This window comes from Octodon degus, unplaced genomic scaffold (assembly GCF_000260255.1).
Source record: "Octodon degus isolate 3935 unplaced genomic scaffold, OctDeg1.0 scaffold00117, whole genome shotgun sequence".
NCBI classification, from domain to species: domain Eukaryota; kingdom Metazoa; phylum Chordata; class Mammalia; order Rodentia; family Octodontidae; genus Octodon; species Octodon degus.
In genome coordinates this window covers 8,784,579-8,795,090 of record NW_004524693.1, presented here as the reverse complement: position 1 = coordinate 8,795,090, position 10,512 = coordinate 8,784,579, and the positions used below count along the sequence as shown (strand labels likewise).

Sequence of the window (10,512 nt, the reverse complement as noted above, 5' to 3'; positions counted from 1 at the left end):
AGCTGCATGGTGAGATCTTGTAACAACCAAGTACATTTTAAAAACCCAATTATAATTGAAATGTGTTACGTACATGTAGAAATCCCCCATGATGAATGTGCCCATTATGTATTGCAAACATGTACTACTAAAACATAAAAAGATTAAAGGGTTTCTGAACTACAAAATAAACAACCAGGAGAGTAAAAAGACAACATGTAAAATGGGGACTTTTCTTTGCCAGCTGTCCCTCAGAAAGAGGACTAACATCTAAAATATATGAAGAGCTTTCTCGGGCTTCTCCCCAGGATGCCAGAGGGTCAGGTCTTGGTGCTGGATGGCTGAGGCCATCTTGTGGGCTGCTTGGCAGCCGTTGTGGCCAAGCAGGTACTGCCAGGCCACAAGGTGGTGGTTGTGTGCTTCGAGGGTATCAACATTTCTGAAAACAGAATAAAACAAACAAAACATTTCTGGCAACTTCTACAGAAACAAGTTGAAGTACTTGGCCATCCTCCACAAATGGATGAACACCAACCCATCTCGTGGCCCCACCACTTCTTGGCCCCCAGTCCCATCTTTTAGCAGACTGTGCGAGGAGTGCTGCCCCACAAGACCAAGCAAGGCCAGGCTCCCCTGGACCACCTCAAGGTGTTTGATGTAATCCCACCACCCTATGACAAGTAAAACCAGTTGGTGGTTCCTGCTGCCCTCAAGATTGTGCACCTAAAGCCAATGAGGAAGTTTGCCTAGCTGGGCCGCCTGGTTCATGAGGTTGGCTGGAAGTACCAGGTAGTGACAGCCACCCTAGAGGAGAAGAGGAAGGAGAAGGCCAAGATCCATTACAGGAAGAAGCAGATCATGAGGCTATGGAAACAGGCAGAGAAAAACACGGAGAAGAAAATCAACAAGTTCACAGAGGTCCTCAAGACGCACAGACTTCTAGTATGAGCCCAATAAAGACTGTTTCTGCCTCAAAAAATATGGAAAACTCATTACTCACCTCAAAATCAAAGAACCAGTAAAAACTGGGCTTCTCATAGTGATATATGCATACCTATGTTTATAGCAGCACAATTTATGGTAGGTAAATCTTGGAAACAACCAAGATGCCCGTCACCTGAGGAATGGATGAAAAAGGTGGTATTTTTATACAATGGAGTATTACTCAGCTATAAGGAATGATAAACTCAAAGGCTTCATATTTAAGTGGGTGCCACTTGAAGATATACTCATAAGTGAAATAAACCAGACCCACATGTGTAAATATCATATAGTCTCCCTAACATAAGAACTCAAAAGAAGAAATACAAATAGAAAGGTATAACACAATTAAAAGGAAAGTGGTAACTTGAGGATTATACCATGAAGAGAGAGCAAGGAAAAAAGCTAGGAAACATGACAGGGGGAAAGCCATACATTTATATGTACAAGATGAGTAACGCAATGATCCTGAGACTCTTCAGCAGGTTTTGAAAGCTAGCAGTTAATTGGTAGGATTCTCACCCTGACTAACTATGGTGATACCTGTGACCTGAGCAACTGCACTTAAGATGGCAATGTGTAATAGTAGGTTCATGCTTGGAGTGCCTGTCATTCTGGTCTTCTGAATACTTGCTGCTTGCCATGACATGCCAGTTGCTGCCATGCTGTCTCCCGGGTAGATGTTTGTTTAAAAAGGAAGGGGGTGGTGAATGAAGGCAGACATATGAGAACTTGTACTGTAACGTCATGTACCTCAGTAGTGTCCCAAATTTTCTGATCAAGGAGATTCTGGAGCCACAGAGGAAAATGATCGATGATGTAGAGTGTGTCTAAGGAGAGTCACATGGAGAGAAAACGTTATCTCAGGCTTTCACAGAAAGCAAATTGGTCAAGCAATGGCTGTGACTCATCCACATGGCTTACACTGACAAAGGATCTGCAAACTGCAGTACAGGATTTCAGCATAAGTCCAGAGGGGATTTGACCGACCTTATCAGATAAAAAAGCTACATTTCTTGTTATATAGGTCTTGCTTTATCTTGGTCTTAACCATCCAGCATAAAAGTATAAAAATGAAGTATAAAGAGTAAAGCCATATTAATATGCTGAAATGTAAAAGGCTCAAATCAATAACTTCTGATATTGCCAGTCATACAGAAAACCCACTACTATTCTGGACTACTGGACTATATTGGCATATTTTGATGAATTCACACACCCATAATATTTAAATGAAAAAAGTAAACAAAAAAGGGAATACAAATGAATGACCATTTTGTATCTGTATATTCAAAATAGGATAGATATACAACTACATTCTCTCAATTCAATGAATAAAAAGATTTGTTCTAATAGTGTTCGCAAACAGGATATCATGTCTGCATCTTGCATAATGAATAACCACTAAGACAACAATATGCAATGTATTAATTATTGAAACTGTCCTAGTAATTGGATTTGAAACGATCTCATTGCTATTTGTTTCTCAGTAAGATTATGGAAAAAATAAATAATAAATAAATAATATAACACTGTTCAAAAAAAACTCTGCCTTTTTTTTTACTGTTTAGCAGACTACAGAAAAACTCTGCTTCTAAAAATCACCAACTTCACAAAAGAAATATTATGAATGTGCAAAAATACCTGAAGAAATGCACAATATCTTTGCACACTGCAGAAACGCAAAATGAAACAACACTGAGGTATCATCTTAATATGAAAAAAATGGCCAGTCTCAAAAACTCAAACAACAGAAAATGCCTAACAAATGCCAGTGAGGGGAGAGAGGAAACCTTCTACAGTGTTAGTGGGAGTGTAAAAATTGTAGAAGTGTTATGTAAACCAGTATGGAGATTACTCAAAAAGTTAAAACTAGAGGTTCCATTTGGCCCAGTTGTTTCCTTCTAGGTATCATCCTGAAGTAATTGAAAGCATCATACGGCAGCAATACATGCATGCCCATGTTTATGACAACACAATTTGTAATAGCAAAATCTTGGCAGCAGCCAAAACATATGCCCATCAGTGGATGAATGGATGAAGACAAAGTGGTTTTTATATACAGTGCAGCACTACTCTGTCCTGGAGAAACCTAAACTTGAGCTATTTCTAGGTGAATGGATGCACCTCTAGACTATTAGACACACAGTCTTAGATACCACGTGGTTTCTCTTACATGAGAAACCTAAATATAAATAAATGGCAAGATAGAAGAAAGATAAGTAGGGATATATCTTTTTCAAAGGGGAAGGGTATCAGGAGGTGGATGGACAGGAAAGAAGAGGGACCGAGGATAAAAAAAGAAATTTGGATGTGTTCTGTATATCCACATAAGGAATGGAAACATGTACTGCAGACATGTACCTCCAAAAAGAGAGAAAATGAGAGACAGAAGGGGATCAAGGGATGGATGCAGAGAGGAGTAGGAGATAGGGATAAAAGTAGAATTAAGAGTTCTTACAATGTTTAAACATTGTGTTCTACAAATATAGAAAAAGAACTCCAGATTACAGTGTGAAGTGACATGCTTAGATTTACTAAGGAAAAGAACAGTAGACCTGGGATATGATCCAGTGTGCCCACTCATCTTGCAAATCAACTGCTGACCTATTTTAATTGGTAAAAACTATAGAGGTGCAGAAAGACTTTTTGTTCTTAGAACTAAATCTCACTTGCCACAAATTAGTTTAATTTCTTTTCATAAAACAATGCCTTATAACATCTTATAGACTTTATAGTAAATGCAAAGCATTTTACTTGTCAGTTCTCAGCTTTAATTTTTTTTGCTTACATTCAGACAAAACAGTTACCTGTTTTTGTGGATTTGATCTTGGTATAAGGAAAAAAATAAGGAAGGAAGGAACAAAAGTGTGAGGGAGTGAGGAAGAAAGGGAAGAGGAAAAAAAGTGAGGGAAAGAAAGAGGAGAAATTGTAGTTGAATGCATGGTTCAATGCAACCAGTATTTATTGAAGTTACATGAGTTACACACTAGAAGCTACAAAGATATAAAGCAGAGCTCTTGAGCTAGTGGATGAAAAGAGCAGCTACACAATGTAACACACTGTTCATAACATAGGCATGTTTCTGGTTGTGCAAATAAATTTGCTTATACATGGCTTCTCTTTAGATTTAGGCCAAAATCTACAGGCAAGTGACAGGGCTGAATGTATGTGAAAAGAGTCTTTGCTTCTAAGTTGTCCCAGCTCATTCACATGGTTCTATCAAGTACAATTTCTAGTTTTTTGCAGTTGAGGGGTCATGGGCTTGGGTTAATGAGTTGGAGTCACCAATTTTCCATCATGTCTGATTCATGAACTGTGTCTAGATTATGTTTAAAGCCTTCCTTATTCACCAAGGAGACTGTCTTCTGATCACACAACAAAAGAGAGAAATCCTAATGAGAACTAAGTGGAAAATGAGTTGTTTCTTCTTCAAATCCATTTTGGCTTCAGAGCAGATGCACATGCTTGAGGGTGTGTTTTGGTAAACGTCCCTTTCTCTCTCCCCCTAAGTTACTTAGCTGGCTTATCCAATGGTTATGACTAAGTTGGAACAGTTCTCCTGGGTGTGCCTTTCTCTTTTTGGAGGGGGTTCAGAGGAAGCAGGATCAGATTATTTTGACCTGGAGCAGACTAAGATTGGGGTAGTTATCCCGTTGTAAATGTTTCTACTTGATAGCAAATCTTTTGGCTTTTAAGGACTCTCACACTTGAGTGTCTGCTAGGATATCAAAAGACACAGTGGAAAACATAAGTTTTTGTTGCTATGAGGACTATTGTGGAATTCTACAAAATGTGGCTGTATGTCTAGGGTTCAGTTGCTTTTTGGAGAGCACAGTTGTGAAAATGTCCCAGTAGACCATCTCTAAGCATATATACATGCTGCTTCTTCATATACGTAGTTTGCATCTTAAGTGTGGTTTGCAGTTGATCTTCATGCATCTTAGTCCCTCAGAACCTTGAAGGACAAAGTGTGATATATGTACAGTCAGGGAATTTCAGAAAAAACTCAGCAGTCTAATTCAGACCCTAAAAAAGAGTTCCTTTAATGACTACTCATCACTCAATTGGCTTTTGTAAATATGATCTGCATTTTCCAATTCCTCTAGATCTCAATATCCTATACAAGGGTCCCAGGAAGTATCAAACTTATACAAGTTATTTCATTATGTGAAATAATGAAATAAGACTTCTTTATTTCATACCTGTCCTGAGCTCACTTTCCCACTTTAATTTTCTTCCACCTATATGTTTTCTAGTCCAGAACTCATTCCATGAGCAGGTAGAAGAGGTAGTTGAGTGCTATGCTTCAAGGGGATGACTAAGAGATGGAAGGAAGTCCCACACAAGGACTTCTATTGCTCTGTATAAATGTCTCTTCTAAGATCCACAACTACTTCCTGAGATTTTTTTTTTGTCTTTGCAATATGAAAGCCTTAGACTCCTGTGCTTCTTTTTTTTTTCACAGCTGTTCTAATTGTTCTGTTTTACCCTAAACTTAATCACCATTTTTTTTGCAATCTCTCTATTGTTTACCTAGGCTGCTATTTCTAGTGACAATGCTGCAGGTGATTTTTAAGACTAGTACTGGGCTTTTTCTTAGGTACTACACCTTCCCTCACCTCTGTCTTGCAGTATATTTGTAATTGTACCCTGGTTATTTTTTTCTTGGACTAATATGTAAACAATGATCTAAAAAATTCTGACATAGTTAGATAACAATACATTAGTCTGATTTTTCAATAATTGCTCCCAGAAGACAGAACTCTGAGATCAAATGCTATCTATTTCCAAACTTCTATATTCTCCTCTTTCTCCACCTAAATTTGCTTGACTCATGTAGGCTTCAGCTCTATCTACTCTCTAGGATCCTACACTACCTGTAGCTAGGAAGGTTTCATAATCTCTTAGATAATATTCCATAAGAAGGATTTAGGTTAGCCTTGTTTAAGAGGAGCTTTCATTTTGTGTTCCAGCTTTGATAATTGCCCAGCAAACTTTTTTCTTGGTTTTGTATCCAGTCGTATTTATCTAGCACCTCAAGTCCCATTGTTTATATTCTCTTGGTATAGGAATCCTGTTACAAAACCTTAGGGCTGTGCTTAGGGCCCTATTATATGCTAATATGTTTCGTGGGTATTAATTTCCTACCAAGGTTTGCAACTGTCACCCACCTCTGGATGAGCAGTTGCTATAATCTATTCTACACTCATTACTAATAGATCATCAAGCAAATGAAGATTTACCAAAAATTCCCTTTCCTAACATTAGAGACCAACAGCAATTCAAATTTCAGCCTTCTACATTGTTAATGGCTATTCTGGGTTTCCCCACAATGGATGTGAGCCTTGGAGATCCAGGAACAGCAGCCTTGATGGAGGAAAGACATATCATATAGTCTTTGAAAGCAAATGGAAACTTTGACTCATCTGACCTTTTGGTGGTTTTGTGGACTAATGTAATTTTCATGGCTATTTATTGTTCTCTCCTGTTTACATTCTTAACATCATTTTGATTGTTTTGCTCACATTCTTTTAAATTGTCTTTTTGGTATTTGCACATTTTTAGTCTGATGACAGAGAAATAGGGTAAATACTTTAGTATGAGGCTTTTCCCCTTCAAATGGGTCACTCATGGCATGAGTTGTGGAGTTTTTAGCTTGGAAGCCCAGAATTCATACTGTAGTTCTTGTCTCCCCAGTATGTTAACCATGATATCCAGGAAAAGTAGTAACAGCACAAGATAGAGTTCACAATGGAGAGTGGGAATTATTCTTTGTCTTCTATTGAAGCTGCATCTGACACAATTCCTGACAGAGTATACATTCCTAAAAGAATTTGTTGAATTGATAAATGAATGAACAGCAGTGTGTGTTTAAAAAACACTAGCCTAATGCATTCATCCAATTAACATTATCTGAAGGTTTTTGCTAATGCATTTTCTTTTCTTTTTTTAGCCTAAATACTCATCTGACCAAAGTAATAAATTTTCATGCTTTTATTTCTCTAATACACAGTGATAAACCTATTCTATGCAATTAAAATCATTTGATTTTTTTCCTAAAAAGAGAAGTGCTTTAAGTAATGCCAATTCTGAACACTTTTAGATGAAGGATAGCTTATATTTATGGCATTCAATAAAATTTCTTGCTCTAAAAGAACATGATCTTTTATGAAGACTTGGATAGCATAAAGGTGAACTTAGACACTAAGTTAAACAGTGGCTGGTGTTTCAACACAGCTTCAGTTCATGAGGCCAGTGTGCCTGCCTTTTGTGAGATGGAGGAACTATACAACAAGAGACATCCTGATGCCTATCAGCTGTATTTAGTGGGTTGTAGCTGTGGTACAACCCAGAACTGGCTGGAAAAATATATCCTATGGTCTCCTCAGACCTCTTATCCAGATTTAAGATATAATGACTCTATCATCTTAGTATTTTGAGCCATCAGTTCTCCTTCTCACGGGTGAGGGAACTGATTAAAGAGACTAGACTAAGGACTAAATTTGAACTTCACCTTCCTGATTCTGCAGTTTGGGAGTCTTTTGCTCTCCCTGTGCTGCTGTCTGGACCCTGATGACACCACTCACTTCATTATGTTTGCTTGAGTTCTATGGATTTCTGACTACAGAGGGTTTATATCTATTTGTCATTGTAACCACTATTTAAAAAGTAGAAAATAATGGTCCATAAACTATCAGCCCTTAATTGAGAGATTATTTAACCAAAGTGAATACATTTACATATGAGGAAAAAGAAGTTATCACCTTTCTTCCTCAGAGGGTCCACCTCTCTATGAATTCTAGATGACGGACCAATCAATTTAGCTAATTGAGTTATACTACTATCTTTCTGTTCCAGAAGGAATCTGACATATTTTGTTTTCTCACCTTTGCCTCAAAACAATTCTAAGGGCTTTTACTCATTAAGAGCCTATTTAATAAACAAAGAGTTAAAACAAAGGAGAAAAGACAAGAAAACAGGAGGAAGCTTTGTGGAAACAAGGAAGGGGACAAAGAGAAAGGTGAAGGAAAGGAAGGAGAATTAATGGGATACAAATGACTAAGATATGTTAAATACATGTACAGCTTCCTAAAATAAATCTCATTTTTATGTAATATTAACATACACTATTTTAAAAGGTCTATTTGCTCTCATAAGAATTTCTAATGTTATCATACTAATGTACAGATGATTAACAAACATTGCTCTCTCTTAGGTAAAGACACTCTTGTGTGTATGCGTGTGAGTAAAAGGAAGAATATTTAGTCAGTTGTGCTGGTGGTGCATGCCTGCAATCCCAGCAGTCTCAGAGACTGAGGTAGGATGTTCTCATTGTCAAGCCCAGCCTGAACAAATCTGCAACTTAGTGAGACCCTGTCTCAAGATAGAAAAGGGTTGGAGATATAGCTCAGTGTGAAGGCCTGGGGTTCAAACCACAATATCATAAAAGGGAGAGCATTTTATGAGTTAATATATCATACCATTCCTACTTTTTGAGAACCTTAGTATCTGATCAAGGAAGGAAAGGTAATATTTATGAAACCAGAATAGAACAATAACCAAGTCTTAACACAGCTAAGTGTTAGCATGGGTATTATTTGTTATTAAAACAAAAATGGCTTTAGTCTGTGCAATTATCGGAATAACTGTCAATGCATAAAAGGGAGCCTGCTCATCTCACCAATGAGTAATGAGTAATGTGCTTTTCAGTTCCACCATGTGAAAATGCCTCAGATTCTTTCTGCAATGATTTCTTAGGAAGAATGAGCGGCTGGGACTGTAGATCCTTTCAGAATAAGCCCTTGGTACCTTTGACAATTGCTCCACGTGATTTGTTCTGGGATGAGCTTGCACTTTGTGTCATCCATGATTCCACATCTTATTGATTCTGCAGTCATGCAAACATCCCTTTGTTTTTCTGTTTGCATAAATCATTGTTGTCAGCATTTGACTGAAAACTCCTCACAGGTTAGAAACATGCTCTTTAGTTCTCCCAAGGGGATCCAAATGTCTTTTCTCACCATCAAGACATTGATAGCATTACATGGAGTCAGATTTAGGACAGTGGAGCTGACTGCGTCAGGCTCCAGATTCCACATTTGAGTGGTCTAACTAAATAGGAGTTGGAGTTTGAAGGAATAGAAAATGTCCAGGTATTTCCAAGTAATACTTGGAATCAAATTAGGAAGATAGTAAGTTTACGTGACTGGATGCAGATTTGGAGAGTAGCTGAGTTTCAAGTAGAAATAGTCCCTTATATTTAATGACAAAATAGTATTTTTGTATTTAGAGGTAAGAGTTCATGTAGTTTTTCCTGTAAAATAAAGATTCTGAACTTCATCCTAGGGAGGAATTATTATCAATAAAATCCCTGGGCTCTTCTATGTTGTTTATCCTTCAAGAGTATTGCTAATTTTGATTTCAAAGCTCAATCCAGTTAGAAATTTAGGGAACAGCTTGCACATAAAATATGTCCCTTGAAAATCGACGTGTGAAACTGAGAGATATATATGTTCCATCAACTCAAACTTATTACTTTAGTGAAGGGGTTCCTTTATGGATATAATCTGCCTGTGGTTCTCTCTTGATCAATATTTAGTTTACCGATGTATTCACTACTACTGTTCTCTTCTATTTCTGTAATTCACCTTTCATTAGTCACCTTTCATAGATTAAGGCCAACATGACCTCTAATTTATTCACATCTCCTCAGTCAACCATATATAATGCTCTACCACACTGACTCTGACTTTGGCCTTTGGGGATATAGCACATGTAATACAAACAGAGATTTGAAAATTGTTTGCTAGGAGGATATTCTCTTTCACTGCTTATTGGAATCCTGTAAAGGACATCAGAGAAGTTGCATGTAATAGTCTGCTGAATGAAGAGACCTAGGTGGCACATTCACCTGTATTTCTTCCGCCAAGAGCCTAACAACTGCAAGATAATGAATAAGACTACCTTAGATGGCCCAGTGGCTGACAAACTTACATGGAATACTTTTCATTATTCGAAGCAGCAGAGGATCTGGGAACACACCAACATGCACGAATTTCTAGCTGGATTCTTTCAGGGCTCATCTTGCCATCCTAAAAAGAGAATGGAAGAAAAAGCCAACTATTGCTCTGTGTAAAAAACTACTCCCAAAAACTCAGTGATTTTTAACCACAACTATTTATTTGACTCATATTTCTGTGATCACTCAGATCACAGTGCTGGTGTTAGAGTGAGGTGGGGGTGAGAAGTGAGCTGCCTGGGGCATGAACCTGATGGAGGCATTCAGCATCATGAAATGACCACCCTTGAACGTTCAGAAACCTAGCTGTGAACATCTTCTTCCACTTTTGGCCTTACTTGTCGCATCTGAGTCTCAGCCCTGAGGTTTCTCCTGGTCCAAGGCAGCTCAGCTGGCTCATTTTTTTTTTTTTTTGCAAGGATCTTGTCTGTCTCCCTCCTTTCCTCTTTCTTCCATCCCTTCCTCCATCTCTCCTTCTCTGTCTTCCTCTCTCCAATCTCTCTCTCTCTCTCTCTCTCTCTCTCTCTCTC

General features: G+C 38.0%; 1 pseudogene; it reads left to right on the top strand.

Moving 5' to 3' along the window:
• Positions 1-288: 288 nt before the first annotated feature.
• Positions 289-927, top strand: LOC101589592 (annotated as a pseudogene).
• The last annotated feature ends 9,585 nt before the right edge of the window (positions 928-10,512 follow it).